The sequence below is a fragment of the Oncorhynchus nerka genome, linkage group LG18 (genome assembly GCF_034236695.1).
Source record: "Oncorhynchus nerka isolate Pitt River linkage group LG18, Oner_Uvic_2.0, whole genome shotgun sequence".
Taxonomy (NCBI): Eukaryota; Metazoa; Chordata; class Actinopteri; order Salmoniformes; family Salmonidae; genus Oncorhynchus; species Oncorhynchus nerka.
The window spans coordinates 1571522-1589836 of NC_088413.1; positions in this window are offsets into that span (position 1 = coordinate 1571522).

An 18315-nucleotide genomic window follows, 5' to 3' on the forward strand; every position below is an offset into this window, starting at 1 on the left:
TACTGGACTACTAGGGGGGAAATGGTTTTCCAAAAAGTAAAAGATTCAATTTAAATGTTTGTATTCTTGTATTTTTTGGGGGTCACTGCAGCACCCTCATCACGCCTACTTCCCTTGGCCTGTCCCCTCCCCTCCTCTCTCTCTCCACTACCCCCTCCTCTGTCCCCTCCCCTCCTCTCTCTCTCCACTACTCTCTCCTCTGTCCCCTCCCCTCCTCTCTCTCCACTCCTCTCTCCTCTGTCCCCTCCCCTCCTCTCTCTCCACTACTCTCTCCTCTGTCCCCTCCCCTCCTCTCTCTCTCCACTACTCTCTCCTCTGTCCCCTCCCCTCCTCTCTCTCTCCACTACTCTCTCCTCTGTCCCCTCCCCTCCTCTCTCTCCACTCCTCTCTCCTCTGTCCCCTCCCATCCTCTCTCTCCACTACTCTCTCCTCTGTCCCCTCCCCTCCTCTCTCTCTCCACTACTCTCTCCTCTGTTCCCTCCCCTCCTCTCTCTCTCCACTACTCTCTCCTCTTCCCCTCCTCTCTCTCTCCTCTGTCCCCTCCCCTCCTCTCTCTCTCCACTACTCTCTCCTCTGTCCCCTCCCCTCCTCTCTCTCTCCACTACTCTCTCCTCTGTTCCCTCCCCTCCTCTCTCTCTCCACTACTCTCTCCTCTGTCCCCTCCCCTCCTCTCTCTCTCCACTACTCTCTCATCTGTCCCCTGCCCTCCTCTCTCTCTCCACTACTCTCTCCTCTGCCCTCCCTCCTCTCTCTCTCCACTACTCTCTCCTCTGCCCTCCCCTCCTCTCTCTCTCCACTACTCTCTCCTCTGTCCTCTCCCCTCCTCACTCTCTCCACTACTCTCTCCTCTGTCCCCTCCCCCTCTCTCTCTCCACTACTCTCTCCTCTGTCCCCTCCCCTCCTCTCTCTCTCCTCTGTCCCCTCCTCTCTCTCTCTCTCTCCACTACTCTCTCCTCTGTCCCCTCCCCTCCTCTCTCTCTCCACTACTCTCTCCTCTGTCCCCTCCCCTCTCTCTCCACTACTCTCTCCTCTGTCTCCTCCCCACCTCTCTCTCTCCACTACTCTCTCCTATGTCCCCTCCTCTCTCTCTCCACTACTCTCTCTTCTGTCCCCCCCTCCTCTCTCTCTCCACTACTCTCTCCTCTGCCCTCCCCTCCTCTCTCTCTCCACTACTCTCATCTGTCCCTCCCCTCCTCTCTCTCTCTCCACTACTCTCTCCTCTGTCCCCTCCCCTCCTCTCTCTCTCCACTACTCTCTCCTCTGTCCCCTCCCCTCCTCTCTCTCCGCTACTCTCTCCTCTGTCCCCTCCTCTCTCTCTCTCTCTCCACTACTCTCTCCTCTGTCTCCTCCCCTCCTCTCTCTCTCCACTACTCTCTCCTCTATCCCCTCCCCTCCTCTCTCTCTCCACTACTCTCTCCTCTGTCCCCTGCCCTCCTCTCTCTCTCCACTACTCTCTCCTCTGTCCCCTCCCCTCATCTCTCTCTCCACTACTCTCTCCTCTGTCCCCTCCCCTCCTCTCTCTCTCCACTACTCTCTCCTCTGTCCCCTCCTCTCTCTCTCCACTACTCTCTCCTCTGTCCCCTCTCCTCCTCTCTCTCTCCACTACTCCCTCCTTTCTCTCTCTCGTTCTCTCTCTCTTCCTGACATATAGCATCAGGCCTGTTGAGTTTGACTCAGGTCACATCTATGACGTGACAAACCTTTAAGCAGATAAGATCAGTTAAACCCACATAACAACAGGAAACACTGACATTAGAAAAACTCCACAGGAAACTGCTGGCAGAGCAGCAAAGTTACACATAGTGTGTCCTATAATATCACCTCTAACTTTCTACTGCTTGAGTTCACCTCTTATAAGGGTTTATTGGACAACTTGAATAAGGTCTGGATGTTTTATATTGAAAACAGTACAACAAACGGAGTCTGTATTGAAAATATGTCCACTTCCTGTTTTCAATAGCTGCTGGGTTGTTCCATCCTGCCCTGGGGGTCTGCTGTCCTGTGTGTTGTCACTCTGGCCTTGACCTAATACACCTGAAACCAATAGTGAATGTTTCACTAAGATCCTAAAGCTGAGTGGGATGTGTTGGGTTGGGGCTCTGCAGGGCAGTGGACACATAGGGACAGAACAGGGAGACCCAGATATACTGTGTGGATGTTAAAGAGCTCTACAGTTCTACTAGGTCATATGAGATGAATTGTATGGAGGATGTAATGTAGTGTATATTGTGTGGATGTTAAAGAGCTCTACAGGACTACTAGGTCATATGAGATGAATTGTGCTGTTTCTGTGTTAATATATGTGCAGGTGTTTCCAAACCTTTCCCTTGGGATGAAAACAAACAAAAGGTAGGAATGAAATTGTGTTGGAGAGAGTTGAGTTATGTACTAGACTGGTGGGGGTCAGGGAGAGAGTTGAGTTATGTACTAGACTGATGGGGGTCAGGTAGAGAGTTGAGTTATGTACTAGACTGGTGGGGGTCAGGGAGAGAGTTGAGTTATGTACTAGACTGGTGGGGGTCAGGGAGAGAGTTGAGTTATGTACTAGACTGGTGGGGGTCAGGGAGAGAGTTGAGTTATGTACTAGACTGGTGGGGGTCAGGGAGAGAGTTGAGTTATGTACTAGACTGGTGGGGGTCAGGGAGAGAGTTGAGTTATGTACTAGACTGGTGGGGATCAGGGAGAGAGTTGAGTTATGTACTATCTGCATTAACATTCTTAGAGTACAAAGAAAAAGGCCCAAATAATGTAGGACAGAATTAGACCCATATCCATCACTAATTAATATCCATCACTATTAATATCCATCACTAATTCACATCCATCACTAATTAATACCATCACTAATTAATATCCATTACTAATTAATATCTATCATTAATTAATATCCATCACTAATTAATATCCATCACTCATTCATATCCATCACTAATTAATACCATCACTAATTAATATCCATCACTAATTAATACCATCACTAATTAATATCCAGAAACAAGTCTTCAATGTCTATAACCACATAAAAACAAGAGACCAGCACTGAAATACCAAGAGATGAACATAGAGAAAAGTCCCTTCATCCAGCTGGTCCTGAAGCTTAGTTCACAAACCACTACTAACCCAACAAAGCCTCAGGACAGAACTCAGACAGTCTGGTCCAAACAAATTATAACCAAACATACATAAACGATGGCAAACTATCTGACCACCGTGACTGAGAAAAAACTGAGAAAAAAATGGGCAATGTACAGACTCAGTGAGCATAGCCTTCCTATTGAGAGAGGTAGGCAGAGAGAAGACAGGCTATGTGCCCACTGCCCACAAAATGAGTTGGATACTGAGCTGTTCTTCCTAACCTCCTGACAAATGTACAACGATATAAGAGACACATATTTCCCTCAGATTACAAAGACCCCAAAATATAATATTGTTATCTGTTAGGTGAAATACCACAGTGTGTAATCATGTCAGCAGAATGTGTGACCTGTTGTGATGAGAACAGGGTAACCAGTGGAGAACAAACACCACAGTAAATAAAACCTAGGACTAGATTTATCACTTTAGTTCATTTCCCTTGACATTTGTACTTCTACTTCTTGTACACACAGCTCACGCTCTCCTACACACACCAGCTGACTGAGAGGACCTTAGTGGAGCCAGCTGGTTAGTGGAGCCAGCTGGTTGAGCAGGCCCTAGTGGAGCAGGCTGGTTGAGAGGGCCCTAGTGGAACCAGTTGGCTGAGAGGGACCTAGTTGAGCCGACTGGTTTAGAGGGCCCTAGTGGAGCCAGATGGTTGAAAGGGCCCTAGTGGAGCCAGCTGGTTGAGAGGGCCCTAGTGGAGCCAGCTGGCTGAGAGGGCCCTAGTGGAGCCAGTTGGCTGAGAGGGACCTAGTTGAGCCGACTGGTTTAGAGGGCCCTAGTGGAGCCAGATGGTTGAAAGGGCCCTAGTGGAGCCAGCTGGTTGAGAGGGCCCTAGTGGAGCCAGCTGGCTGAGAGGGCCCTAGTGGAGCCAGTTGGCTGAGAGGGACCTAGTTGAGCCGACTGGTTTAGAGGGCCCTAGTGGAGCCAGATGGTTGAAAGGGCCCTAGTGGAGCCAGCTGGTTGAGAGGGCCCTAGTGGAGCCAGCTGGCTGAGAGGGCCCTAGTGGATCCGGATGACTGAGAGGGCCTTGGTGGAGCCGGCTTGTTGAGAGGGCCTTAGTTGAGCCGGTTGACTGAGAGGGCCTTAGTGGAGCCAGCTGGCTGAGAGGGCAATAGTGGAGCCAGATGGTTGAAAGGGCCCTAGTGGAGCCAGGTGGTTGAGAGGGCCCTAGTGGAGCCAGATGGTTGAGGGGTCCTTAGTGGAGCCAGCTGGTTGAGAGGGCCCTAGTGGAGTCGACTGGTTTAGAGGGCCCTAGTGGAGCCAGCAGGCTGAGAGTGCCTTAGTGGAGCCGGCTGGCTGAGAGGGCCCTAGTGGAGCCGGCTGGCTGAGAGGGCCCTAGTGGAGCCAGCTGGCTAAGAGGGCCCTTGTGGATCCAGCTGGTTGAGAGGGCCCTATAGGAGCCAGCTGGTTGAGAGGGCCCTAGTGGAGCCAGCTGGTTGAGAGGGCCCGATAGGAGCCAGCTGGTTGAGAGGGCCCTAGTGGAGCCAGCTGGTTGAGAGGGCCCGATAGGAGCCAGCTGGTTGAGAGGGCCCTAGTGGAGCCAGCTGGTTGAGAGGGCCCGATAGGAGCCAGCTGGTTGAGAGGGCCCTAGTGGATCCGGCTGGCTGAGAGGGCCCTAGTGGAGCCGGCTGGCTGAGAGGGCCCTAGTGTACCCGGCTGGCTGAGAGGGCCCTAGTGGAGCCGTCTGGCTGAGAGGGCCCTAGTGGAGCCAGGTGGCTGAGAGGGCACTAGTGGATCCGGCTGGCTGAGAGGGCCCTAGTGGAGCCAGCTGTTTGAGATCGTCCTATTGGAGCTGGCTTGTTGAGAGGGCCTTAGTGGAGCCGGCTGACTGAGAGGGCCCTAGTGGAGCCAGTTGGCTGAGAGGGACCTAGTTGAGCCGACTGGTTTAGAGGGCCCTAGTGGAGCCAGATGGTTGAAAGGGCCCTAGTGGAGCCAGCTGGTTGAGAGGGCCCTAGTGGAGCCAGCTGGCTGAGAGGGCCCTAGTGGAGCCAGTTGGCTGAGAGGGACCTAGTTGAGCCGACTGGTTTAGAGGGCCCTAGTGGAGCCAGATGGTTGAAACGGCCCTAGTGGAGCCAGCTGGTTGAGAGGGCCCTAGTGGAGCCAGCTGGCTGAGAGGGCCCTAGTGGATCCGGATGACTGAGAGGGCCTTGGTGGAGCCGGCTTGTTGAGAGGGCCTTAGTTGAGCCGGCTGACTGAGAGGGCCTTAGTGGAGCCAGCTGGCTGAGAGGGCAATAGTGGAGCCAGATGGTTGAAAGGGCCCTAGTGGAGCCAGGTGGTTGAGAGGGCCCTAGTGGAGCCAGATGGTTGAGGGGTCCTTAGTGGAGCCAGCTGGTTGAGAGGGCCCTAGTGGAGTCGACTGGTTTAGAGGGCCCTAGTGGAGCCAGCAGGCTGAGAGTGCCTTAGTGGAGCCGGCTGGCTGAGAGGGCCCTAGTGGAGCCGGCTGGCTGAGAGGGCCCTAGTGGAGCCAGCTGGCTAAGAGGGCCCTTGTGGATCCAGCTGGTTGAGAGGGCCCTATAGGAGCCAGCTGGTTGAGAGGGCCCTAGTGGAGCCAGCTGGTTGAGAGGGCCCTAGTGGAGCCAGCTGGCTAAGAGGGCCCTTGTGGATCCAGCTGGTTGAGAGGGCCCTATAGGAGCCAGCTGGTTGAGAGGGCCCTAGTGGAGCCAGCTGGTTGAGAGGGCCCGATAGGAGCCAGCTGGTTGAGAGGGCCCTAGTGGAGCCAGCTGGTTGAGAGGGCCCGATAGGAGCCAGCTGGTTGAGAGGGCCCTAGTGGATCCGGCTGGCTGAGAGGGCCCTAGTGGAGCCGGCTGGCTGAGAGGGCCCTAGTGTACCCGGCTGGCTGAGAGGGCCCTAGTGGAGCCGTTTGGCTGAGAGGGCCCTAGTGGAGCCAGGTGGCTGAGAGGGCACTAGTGGATCCGGCTGGCTGAGAGGGCCCTAGTGGAGCCAGCTGTTTGAGATGGTCCTATTGGAGCTGGCTTGTTGAGAGGGCCTTAGTGGAGCCGGCTGACTGAGAGGGCCCTAGTGGAGCCAGTTGGCTGAGAGGGACCTAGTTGAGCCGACTGGTTTAGAGGGCCCTAGTGGAGCCAGATGGTTGAAAGGGCCCTAGTGGAGCCAGCTGGTTGAGAGGGCCCTAGTGGAGCCAGCTGGCTGAGAGGGCCCTAGTGGAGCCAGCTGGTTGAGAGGGCCCGATAGGAGCCAGCTGGTTGAGAGGGCCCTAGTGGATCCGGCTGGCTGAGAGGGCCCTAGTGGAGCCGGCTGGCTGAGAGGGCCCTAGTGTACCCGGCTGGCTGAGAGGGCCCTAGTGGAGCCGTCTGGCTGAGAGGGCCCTAGTGGAGCCAGGTGGCTGAGAGGGCACTAGTGGATCCGGCTGGCTGAGAGGGCCCTAGTGGAGCCAGCTGTTTGAGATGGTCCTATTGGAGCTGGCTTGTTGAGAGGGCCTTAGTGGAGCCGGCTGACTGAGAGGGCCTTAGTGGAGTGGCTGGTTGAGAGGGCCTTAGTGGAGCCGGCTGACTGAGAGGGCCCTAGTGGAGCCAGCTGGTTGAGAGGGCCCTATTGGAGCCAGCTGGTTGAAAGGGCCCTAGTGGAGTCGGTTGGTTCAGAGGGCCCTAGTGGAGCCAGTTGGCTGAGAGGGCCCTTGTAATGTTTCCAGCTGGTTGAGAGGTCCCTATAGGAGCCAGCTGGTTGAGAGGGCCCTAGTGGAGCCAGCTTGGTAAGAGGGCCCGATAGGAGCCAGCTGGTTGAGAGGGCCCTAGTGGAGCCAGCTGGCTGAGAGGGCCCTAGTGGAGCCATCTGGCTGAGAGGTTCTTAGTGGAGCCCTTGTTTGACACTTTCCTCTCCTGGAGCTGGCCCTCCCTTGTCTCTCCCTCCCTTTCTCTTCAGTGGAGCCGGCTCCACAAGAGGGCCTTCCCTCCTGACTGAGAGGGCCCTAGTGGAGCTGGGGCCTCCCCTTCCTCCAGCTCCCTTTCTGGTTGAGAGGGCCCTCTCTCCCAGTGGAGCCAGCTGGCTCCACCCCTCCACCTCTCTCTCCCCTACCCTCCTCTGGGCTCCAGCCGGCTAGTGGAGCCAGTTGGCTGAGTCCTAGTTGAGCTCCCTCCCCCCTCTGTCCCCCAGATGGTCCTGAAAGGGCCCCCATTCCTCCCAGCTCTCTCTCTCTCTCTCTCTGGAGCTCTCATATAGTGTTGGACCTGTTGATCTTGACTCAGCTCATAGACCTCTAGCATCTACACCCCTCCCTTCTCCTACTCTAACATAACACCAATCTAATATATAATACATAATATATACTCTCATTCATTTACATAGAGACAGATACAATCAATCATTGACACACTGAATATACAACAGTCAGATGCAGGACACCATCACAACTTAACTGACATTAGTGCCTGTCCCCAGATGGACAGTTAGACTACAGTAAAGTACATTTACAGGTGATCACATCATTGTCCTGCTTTGAGACACATTTTTACTGTCTGCTTCCAGTTGTATGTTATTTTACTAACCCTGCAAATTATAATATATCTTACAATAGGAGCCAGCTTGGTTGAGAGGGCAAAACATATCTCAGAACTGTCACAGCTGTGTATATCAGTGTAACAAAATCCTACCTGTGCTCCACAACAGGGTCATCAGTACCACTGCAGGTATCATATCTGTCTCTAACTGGGGCTCCACAGTCTGAGAGGGCTGTCATCCGGAGGACTGAAGAGTGAGAAAATACTGCTAGGCTATATGACTTCTTCTCAGAGGGCCTTACGTCAATGATGTGAGATTAACTAGAGCAGATGACTTATCTTGATCAGTGGTTGAACCCACCACATGGTTGAAAGCCAACTGGATGTTAAAAAAACTCCACAGGAAACTGCTGACAGAGCAGCAACCCTAGTTTCACATAGTGTCCTATAATATCACCTCTAACTTTCTACTGGTTGAGTTCACCTCTTATAGAATATTGGCTTAATGTTCCAGCACCTAAATATAAACAGTACCAGCACCCAAAATGAGTACTGATGAGGTCTCATGTTAGAGCAGGAGAAGGGGGATGGTGGGTAGAAGCCGGCTGAGGTCTGTTACCCAAGTCAACTCAACAGGCCTGATGCTGATGTCAGGGTCAGGCTGGGCCAAGAGCTGGAACAGAGTTACTGGTTATGATGACATCACTGGTGAGAAGTCAGTGATAAAAATATATTCATTTGGCTTTAAATGTTTGTCTCTCTCTCCCTCCTCCCAGTCTGGTTCTACCAACCCAGTCTGTTAGTAAGAACCTATCCTCTCTGGCTGAGAGGGCCCTCCCTGTCTCCTCCTCAGGCTGTCAGTGAGTAAGGGCCTATCTCTCTCTCCTCCAGCTGGTTGAGAGGGCTCCCCTGTCTCCTCCTCAGTCTGTCAGTGAGTAAGAACTATCTCTCTCTGAGAAGGCCCTATAGCCTCTCTCTGAGAGGGCCTCCTCCCCTGTCTCCTCCTCCCAGGCTGTCAGTGAATAAGAACTATCTCTCTCTCCTATCTCTCTCTCCCTCCTCCCCTGTCTCCTCCTCAGTCTGTCAATGAGTAAGAACTATCTCTCTAGTCTCTCTCTCCTGAGAGGGCCCTCCTCCCCTGTCTCCTTCTAGTGGACCCAGTCTGTCAGTGAGTCCTAGGGCTCTCTCCACAGTCTCTCTCTCTCTCCCCTCCCCCTGTCTCCTCCTCCAGTCCCAGTCTGTCAAGAACTGTCCCCTCTCTCCTATCTCTCTGCTCTCCCTCCTCCCCTGTCTCCTCCAGTCTGTCTGAGATAAGAACTATCTCTCTCCTCATCTGGCTCTCTCCTCCTCCACTGTCTCCTTCTACCTAACCCAGTCTGTCATATAAGAACTATCTCTCTCTCATCTGGCTCTCAATCTCTCTCCTCCCCTGTCTCCTTTCACCAACCCAGTCTGTCAGATAAGTTATCTCTCTCTCTCTCTCTCTCTCTCCTCCTCCCTGTCTCCTTCTACCAACCCAGTCTGTCAATGAGAATCTCTCTCTCTCCTCTGGTCCTCCCCTGTCTCCTCCTCCCAGTCTGTCAGTGAGTAAGAACTATCTCTCTCTCTCTCTCTCCTCTCTCCTCCCCCCTTCTACCAACCCAGTCTGTCAATGAGTAAGAACTATCTCTCTCCTCTCTCCTCCTCTCTCCAGTCTGTTCAGTCCCTGTCTCCTGACATCTGGGTCCCCAGTCTGTCAAGTGAGTCCTATCTCTCTCTCTCTCTCTCTCTCTCTCCTCCTCCTGTCTCCTCTTATAGTCTGTCAGTGAGTAAGAACCTATCTCTCTCCTCAGGAAACTCTTCCCCTCTCTCCTCCTCCCTGTCTCCTCCTGGTTGACCCAGTCTGTCAATAAGTCCTAACTATCTCTCTCTCTCTCTCTCCCTCCTCCCCTGTCTCCTTCTAGTCTGTCAGTGAGTAAGATCCTATCTGGTCTCTCTCTCTCCCTCCTCCCTGTCTCCTCTACCAACCCAGTCTGTCAAGTAAGTCCTATCTCTCTCTCATCTCTCTCTCCCTCCTCCCCTGTCTCCTTCTACCAGCCCAGTCTGTCAATAAGTCCTATCTCTCTCATCTCTCTCTCCCTCCTCCTCCCTGTCTCCTTCTACCAACCCAGTCTGTCAATAAGTCCTATCTCTCTCATCCCTCTCCCCTCCTCCCCTGTCTCCTTCTACCAACCCAGTCTGTCAATAAGTCCTATCTCTCTCATCTCTCTCTCCCCCTCTCTCCCTCCTCCTGTCTCCTTCTACCAACCCAGTCTGTCAATAAGTCCTATCTCTCTCTCTCGAGGGCTCTCTCCCTCCTCCCTGTCTCCTTCTACCAACCCAGTCTGTCAATAAGTCCTATCTCTCTCATCGCTCTCTCTCCTCCCCTGTCTCCTTCTACCAACCCAGTCTGTCAATAAGTCCTATCTCTCTCATCTCTCTCCTCCTCCCCTGTCTCCTCTACCAACCCAGTCTGTCAATAAGTCCTATCTCTCTCTCTCCTATCTGGTCTCCCTCCTCCCCTGTCTCCTTCTACCAACCCAGTCTGTCAATAAGTCCTATCTCTCATCTCTCTCCTCCTCCTCCTGTCTCCTTCTACCAACCCAGTCTGTCAATAAGTCAATAAGTCCTATCTCTCTCATCTCTCTCTCAATCCTCCTCCTCCTCCTGTCTCCTTCTACCAACCCAGTCTGTCAATGAGAGTCCTATCTCTCTCTCATCTGGAGCTCCCTCTCCCCTGAGGGCCTTTTACCAACTCAGTCTGTCAATAAGGCCTATCTCTCTCTCCCTCTCCCTCCCTCCTCCACTGTCTCCTTCTACAAACCCAGGTGGGAATAAGAACCTATCTCTCTCAGCTAATTCCTGATCTCAGCCTCCTGGCTGAGAACCCTGTCTCCATCTGACCAACCCAGTCTGTCAATAAAGAACTATCTCTCTGATGGTCATCTCTCCTCTCCCTCCTCCCCTGTCTCCTTCTACAACCCAGTCTGTCAAACCCTGGGGGCAGCTGATGGTCAGCTGAACCCTCCCAGCTGATGGTCCCCTCCTCCTGTCTCCTTCTACCAACCCAGTCTGGTCAATAAGTCCTAGCTCTCTCTCTCTCTCTCCCTTCCTCCCTCCTCCCAGCTGTCTCAGCTTCTCCAACCCAGTCTGAAATAAGTCCTGATCTCTCCTCATCTCTCAAACCCCCCTCTCTCTCCTCCTGATGGTCAGAACCCTGGGGCAGCTCTGGTCCAACCCTGGGGTCTGTCTCTCCTATCCATCAGCTGATGGTCTCTGGATCTCTCTCTGAAGGCTCTGGAATGTCCCTCCTCTGATGTCTCCTTCTCCACCCTGGGGTCTGTCTCAGCTGATGGTCTCTGAACCCTCATCTCCTCCCCTCTCTCCTCCTCCCCTGTCTCCTGGTCAAACCCATTCTGATGGTCAATGGTCAGAGTCAGCTGATGGTCTCTCTCTCTCTCTCTCTCTCCTGGACCTGTCTCCTCTTGAACTCAGTCTGTCAATAAGTCCTGGGCTCTCTCTCCCCTCTCCCTCCTCCCTGTCTCCTGAACCAACCCAGTCTGTCAATAAGTCCTACTCTCCGTTCATCTCTCTCTCCCTCTCCTCCTCCCCTGTCTCCTTCTACCAACAGTCTGTCAATAAGTCCTGATCTGGACTGTTCATCTCTCTCTCCCTCCTCCCCTGTCACCTTCTACCAACCCAGTCTGTCAATAAGTCCTATCTCTCTTTCCCTCTCTCCCCTCCTCCCTGTCTCCTTCTACCAACCCAGTCAGTCAATGCTGGTCCTATCTCTCTCTCATCTCTCTCTCTGGAATCTCTCTCCCTCCTCCCCTGTCTCCTTCTACCAACCCAGTCTGTCAAGTAAGTCCTATCTCTACTCTGATCTCTCTCATCTCCCTCCTCCCCTGTCTCCTTCTACCAACCCAGTCTGTCAATAAGTCTATCTCTCTCTCGCCTCCTCCCTCCTCCCCTGTCTCCTTCTACTCCCAGTCTGTCAATAAGTCCTATCTCTCTGGATCTCTATCTCTCCTCCTTCTCCTCCCTGTCACCTTCTCCAACCAGTCTGTCAATAAGTCCTATCTCTATCTCTCTCTCTCCTCCTCCCCTGTCTCCTCTACCAACCCAGTCTGTCAGGTAAGTCCTATCTCACTCTAACCCCCTCTCCACTCTCCCAAGTCTCCTTCTCCAACCCAGTCTGTCAATAAGTCCTATCTCTCTCCTCATCTCTCTCACTCTCTCCTCCTCCTGTCTCCTTCTACCAACTCAGTCTGTCAATAAGTCCTATCTCTCTCCGACAACCCCTCTCTCTCCCTCCTCCGACAACCCCTGTCTCCTTCTACTCAACTACCGTCTGTCAGTTCCTATACTCACTCTACCGACAACCCCTCTCCTCTCCCCTCCTCCTCCTTCTCCTGTCTCCTCTACCAACCCAGTCTGTCAATAAGTCCTCTCTCTCTCTCATCTACCGACTTCTCTCCTGCTCCTACCGTCTCCTTCTACCTAACTCAGTCTGTCAATAAGTCCTATCTCTCTCTCACTCTCTCTCCCTCCTCCACTGTCTCCTTCTACCAACCCAGTCTGTCAATAAGTCCTATCTCTCTCTCATCTCTCTCCCTCTCTCCCTCCTCCCCTGTCTCCTTCTACCAACCCAGTCTGTCAATAAGTCCTATCTCTCTCTCTCATCTCTCTCTCCCTCCTCCCCTGTCTCCTTCTACCAACCCAGTCTGTCAATAAGTCCTATCTCTCTCTCTCTCTCCCTCCTCCCCTGTCTCCTTCTACCAACCCAGTCTGTCAATAAGTCCTATCTCTCTCATCTCTCTCTCCCTCTCTCCTCCTCCCTGTCTCCTTCTACCAACCCAGTCTGTCAATAAGTCCTATCTCTCTCTCCTCTCTCCTCTCTCCTCCTCCCCTGTCTCCTTCTACCAACCCAGTCTGTCAATAAGTCCTATCTCTCTCTCATCTCTCTCTCCCTCTCTCCCTCCTCCCCTGTCTCCTTCTACCAACCCAGTCTGTCAATAAGTCCTATCTCTCTCTCTCTCATCTCCCTCTCTCCTCCTCCCCTGTCTCCTTCTACCAACCCAGTCTGTCAATAAGTCCTATCTCTCTCTCTCTCTCTCTCCCTCCTCCCCTGTCTCCTTCTACCAACTCAGTCTGTCAATAAGTCCTATCTCTCTCTCCATCTCTCTCCCTCCTCCCCTGTCTCCTTCTACCAACCCAGTCTGTCAATAAGTCCTATCTCTCTCTCTCTCTCTCTCCTCTCTCCCTCCTCCCTGTCTCCTTCTACCAACCCAGTCTGTCAATAAGTCCTATCTCTCTCTCTCTCTCTCTCCCCTCCTCCCCTGTCTCCTTCTACCAACCCAGTCTGTCAATAAGTCCTATCTCTCTTCCCTCTCTCTCCCTCCTCCCCTGTCTCCTTCTACCAACCCAGTCCGTCAATAAGTCCTATCTCTCTCTCATCTCTCTCTCCCCTCTCTCCCTCCTCCCTGTCTCCTACCAACCCAGTCTGTCAATAAGTCCTATCTCTCTCTCTCTCTCTCTCTCTCTCCTCCCCTGTCTCCTTCTACCAACCCAGTCTGTCAATAAGTCCTATCTCTCTCTCCTCCTCTCCCTCCTCCCCTGTCTCCTTCTACCAACCCAGTCTGTCAATAAGTCCTATCTCTCTCATCTCTCTCTCCTCTCTCTCCCTCCTCCCTGTCTCCTTCTACCAACCCAGTCTGTCAATAAGTCCTATCTCTCTCTCTCATCTCTCTCTCCCTCCTCCCCTGTCTCCTTCTACCAACCCAGTCTGTCAATAAGTCCTATCTCTCTCTCTCCCTCTCTCTCCTGTCTCCTTCTACCAACCCAGTCTGTCAATAAGTCTGATCTCTCAGAACTCCTCTCCCTCAGCTGATCCTCCCCTGTCTCCTTCTACCAACCCAGTCTGTCAATAAGTCCTATCTCTCAGAACTCTCATCTCTCTGGTCCCTCCTCCTGTCTCCTTCTGGTCAACCCAGTCTGTCAATAAGTCCTATCTCTCTCCTCTCTCCCTCCTCCCCTGTCTCCTTCTACCAACCCAGTCTGTCAATAAGTCCTATCTCTCTCTCTCATCTCTCCCTCCTCCTGTCTCCTTCTACCAACTCAGTCTGTCAATAAGTCCTATCTGATCTCCAGAACCCTCCTCCCTGTCTCCTTCTACCAACCCAGTCTGTCAATAAGTCCTATCTCTCATCTCTCTGGTCAGAACCCTCCCTCCTCCCTGTCTCCTTCTCAACCTGGTCTTATGGTCAGTCTGTCAATAAGTCCTCTCTCTCTCTCATCTCTCTCTCCCTGCTCCCCTGTCTCCTTCTACCAACTCAGTCTGTCAATAAGTCCCTCTCTCTCCCTCTGATCCTCCACTGTCTCCTTCTACCAACCCAGTCTGTCAATAAGTCCTATCTCTCTCTGATCTCTCTCCCCTCTCCCTCCTCCCCTGTCTCCTTCTACCAACCCAGTCTGTCAATAAGTCCTATCTCTCTCTCCTCTCTCTCCCTCCTCCCCTGTCTCCTTCTACCAACCCAGTCTGTCAATAATTCCTATCTCTCTCATCTCTCTCTCCTCTCTCCCTCCTCCCTGTCTCCTTCTACCAACCCAGTCTGTCAATAAGTCCTATCTCTCTCTCATCTCTCTCTCCCCTCTCCCTCCTCCCCTGTCTCCTTCTACCAACCCAGTCTGTTAATAAGTCCTATCTCTCTCTCTCATCTCTCTCTCTCCTCTCTCTCCCTCCTCCCTGTCTCCTTCTACCAACCAGTCTGTCAATAAGTCCTATCTCTCTCTCTCATCTCTCTCTCCCTCCTCCCCTGTCTCCTTCTACCAACTCAGTCTGTCAATAAGTCCTATCTCTCTCTCCCCTCTCTCCCTCCTCCCCTGTCTCCTTCTACCAACCCAGTCTGTCAATAAGTCCTGATCTCTCTCATCTCTCTCTCCCCTCTCTCCCTCCTCCCCTGTCTCCTTCTACCAACCCAGTCTGTCAATAAGTCCTATCTCTCTCTCTCATCTCTCTCTCCTCCTCCCCTGTCTCCTCTGGACCAACCCAGTCTGTCAATGAAGTCCTATCTCTCTTTCCCCTCTCTCCCTCCTCCCCTGTCTCCTTCTACCAACCCAGTCCGTCAATAAGTCCTATCTCTCTCTCATCTCTCTCTCCCCTCTCTCCCTCCTCCCCTGTCTCCTTCTACCAACCCAGTCTGTCAATAAGTCCTATCTCTCTCTCTCTCATCTCTCTCTCCCTCCTCCCCTGTCTCCTTCTACCAACCCAGTCTGTCAATAAGTCCTATCTCTCTCTCCCCTCTCTCCCTCCTCCCCTGTCTCCTTCTACCAACCCAGTCTGTCAATAAGTCCTATCTCTCTCATCTCTCTCTCCCCTCTCTCTCCCTCCTCCCCTGTCTCCTTCTACCAACCCAGTCTGTCAATAAGTCCTATCTCTCTCTCTCTCATCTCTCTCTCCCTCCTCCCCTGTCTCCTTCTACCAACCCAGTCTGTCAATAAGTCCTATCTCTCTCTCCCCTCTCTCCCTCCTCCCCTGTCTCCTTCTACCAACCCAGTCTGTCAATAAGTCCTATCTCTCTCTCTCATCTCTCTCTCCCTCCTCCCTGTCTCCTTCTAGAACTCAGTCTGTCAATAAGTCCTATCTCTCTCTCTCTCTCTCCGGACTCCCTGTCTCCTCTACAACCCAGTCTGTCAATAAGTCCTATCTCTCTCTCATCTCTCTCTCCCCTCTCTCCTCCTCCCCTGTCTCCTTCTACCAACTCAGTCTGTCAATAAGTCCTATCTCTCTCTCCCTCTCTCCCTCCTCCCCTGTCTCCTTCTACCAACCCAGTCTGTCAATAAGTCCTATCTCTCTCTCCCCTCTCTCCCTCCTCCACTGTCTCCTTCTACCAACCCAGTCTGTCAATAAGTCCTATCTCTCTCTCATCTCTCTCCCCTCTCTCCCTCCTCCCCTGTCTCCTTCTACCAACCCAGTCTGTCAATAAGTCCTATCTCTCTCTCTCATCTCTCTCTCCCTCCTCCCCTGTCTCCTTCTACCAACCCAGTCTGTCAATAAGTCCTATCTCCTCTCCCTCTCTCCCTCCTCCCCTGTCTCCTTCTACCAACCCAGTCTGTCAATAAGTCCTATCTCTCTCATCTCTCTCTCCCCTCTCTCTCCCTCCTCCCCTGTCTCCTTCTACCAACCCAGTCTGTCAATAAGTCCTATCTCTCTCTCTCTCATCTCTCTCTCCCTCCTCCCCTGTCTCCTTCTACCAACCCAGTCTGTCAATAAGTCCTATCTCTCTCTCCCCTCTCTCCCTCCTCCCCTGTCTCCTTCTACCAACCCAGTCTGTCAATAAGTCCTATCTCTCTCTCTCATCTCTCTCTCCCTCCTCCCCTGTCTCCTTCTACCAACTCAGTCTGTCAATAAGTCCTATCTCTCTCTCCCCTCTCTCCCTCCTCCCCTGTCTCCTTCTACCAACCCAGTCTGTCAATAAGTCCTATCTCTCTCTCATCTCTCTCTCCCCTCTCTCCCTCCTCCCCTGTCTCCTTCTACCAACCCAGTCTGTCAATAAGTCCTATCTCTCTCTCTCATCTCTCTCTCCCTCCTCCCCTGTCTCCTTCTACCAACCCAGTCTGTCAATAAGTCCTATCTCTCTCTCCCTCTCTCCCTCCTCCCCTGTCTCCTTCTACTCAACCCAGTCTGTCAATAAGTCCTATCTCTCTCTCATCTCTCTCTCCCCTCTCTCCCTCCTCCCCTGTCTCCTCTACCAACCCAGTCTGTCAATAAGTCCTTCTCTCTCTACTCATCTCTCTCTCCCTCCCCCCTGTCTCCTTCTACCAACCCAGTCTGTCAATAAGTCCTATCTCTCTCCCCTCTCTCCCTCCTCCCCTGTCTCCTTCTACCAACCCAGTCCGTCAATAAGTCCTATCTCTCTCTCATCTCTCTCTCCCTCTCTCCCTCCTCCCCTGTCTCCTTCTACCAACCCAGTCTGTCAATAAGTCCTATCTCTCTCTCCTCATCTCTCTCTCCCTCCTCCTGTCTCCTTCTACCAACCCAGTCTGTCAATAAGTCCTATCTCTCTCTCCCTCTCCCCTCCTCCCCTGTCTCCTTCTACCAACCCAGTCTGTCAATAAGTCCTATCTCTCTCATCTCTCTCTCTCTCTCCTCCTCCCCCTGTCTCCTTCTACCAACCCAGTCTGTCAATAAGTCCTATCTCTCTCTCTCATCTCTCTCTCTCCTCCCCTGTCTCCTTCTACCAACCCAGTCTGTCAATAAGTCCTATCTCTCTCTCCCTCTCTCCCTCCTCCCCTGTCTCCTTCTACCAACCCAGTCTGTCAATAAGTCCTATCTCTCTCTCTCATCTCTCTCTCCCTCCTCCCTGTCTCCTTCTACCAACTCAGTCTGTCAATAAGTCCTATCTCTCTCTCCCTCTCTCCCTCCTCCCCTGTCTCCTTCTACCAACCCAGTCTGTCAATAAGTCCTATCTCTCTCTCATCTCTCTCTCCTCTCCTCCTCCCCTGTCTCCTTCTACCAACCCAGTCTGTCAATAAGTCCTCTCTCTCTCATCTCTCTCTCCCTGCTCCCCTGTCTCCTTCTACCAACTCAGTCTGTCAATAAGTCCTATCTCTCTCTCCCCTCTCTCCCTCCTCCACTGTCTCCTTCTACCAACCCAGTCTGTCAATAAGTCCTATCTCTCTCTCATCTCTCTCCCCTCTCTCCCTCCTCCCCTGTCTCCTTCTACCAACCCAGTCTGTCAATAAGTCCTATCTCTCTCTCTTTCTCTCTCTCCCTCCTCCCCTGTCTCCTTCTACCAACCCAGTCTGTCAATAAGTCCTATCTCTCTCTCCCTCTCTCTCAGTCTCCTTCTACCAACCCAGTCTGTCAATAAGTCCTATCTCTCTCATCTCTCTCTCCCCTCTCTCTCCCTCCTCCCCTGTCTCCTTCTACCAACCCAGTCTGTCAGTGAGTGAGTGTCACGTTTGTTGTATACATAATGAGCGGACCAAGGTGCAGCGTGAGTAGAGTTCCACATATTTATTGAAGTGAACCTTCAAAAAACAACACAGAATAAACAAACGTGAATTTCGTAATAGCACTAAACCAAACGGAACAATATCCCACAAACACAGGTGGGAAAAGGACCACACTAAGTATCATCCCCAATTAGAAGCAACGATCATCAGCTGCCTCCAATTGGGAACCATACTCACACCAACATAGAAATTCAAGACTTAGAACATCCCCTAAGTCACGCCCTGACTTATTGCACCATCGAGAACTCCGGGGTTCTCTATGGTCAGGGCGTGACAGTAAGTCCTATCTCTCTCTCTCTTATCTCTCTCTCACTCCCAGTTCCCAGACATTTCAGTTCCCAGACATTTCAGTTCCCAGACATGCCCTAGCCCTCACCCTCCTATCCAACAGGTCCCAGACGTGCCCTAGCCCTCACCCTCCTATCCAACAGGTCCCAGACGTGCCCTAGCCCTCACCCTCCGATCCAACAGGTCCCAGACGTGCCCTAGCCCTCACCCTCCTATCCAACAGGTCCCAGACGTGCCCTAGCCCTCACCCTCCGATCCAACAGGTCCCAGACGTGCTCAATGGGATTGAGATCCGGGCTCTTCGTTGGCCATGGCAGAACACTGATATTCCTGACTTGCAGGAAATCACGCACAGAACGAGCAGTATGTCTGGTGGCATTGTCATGCTGGAGTGTCATGT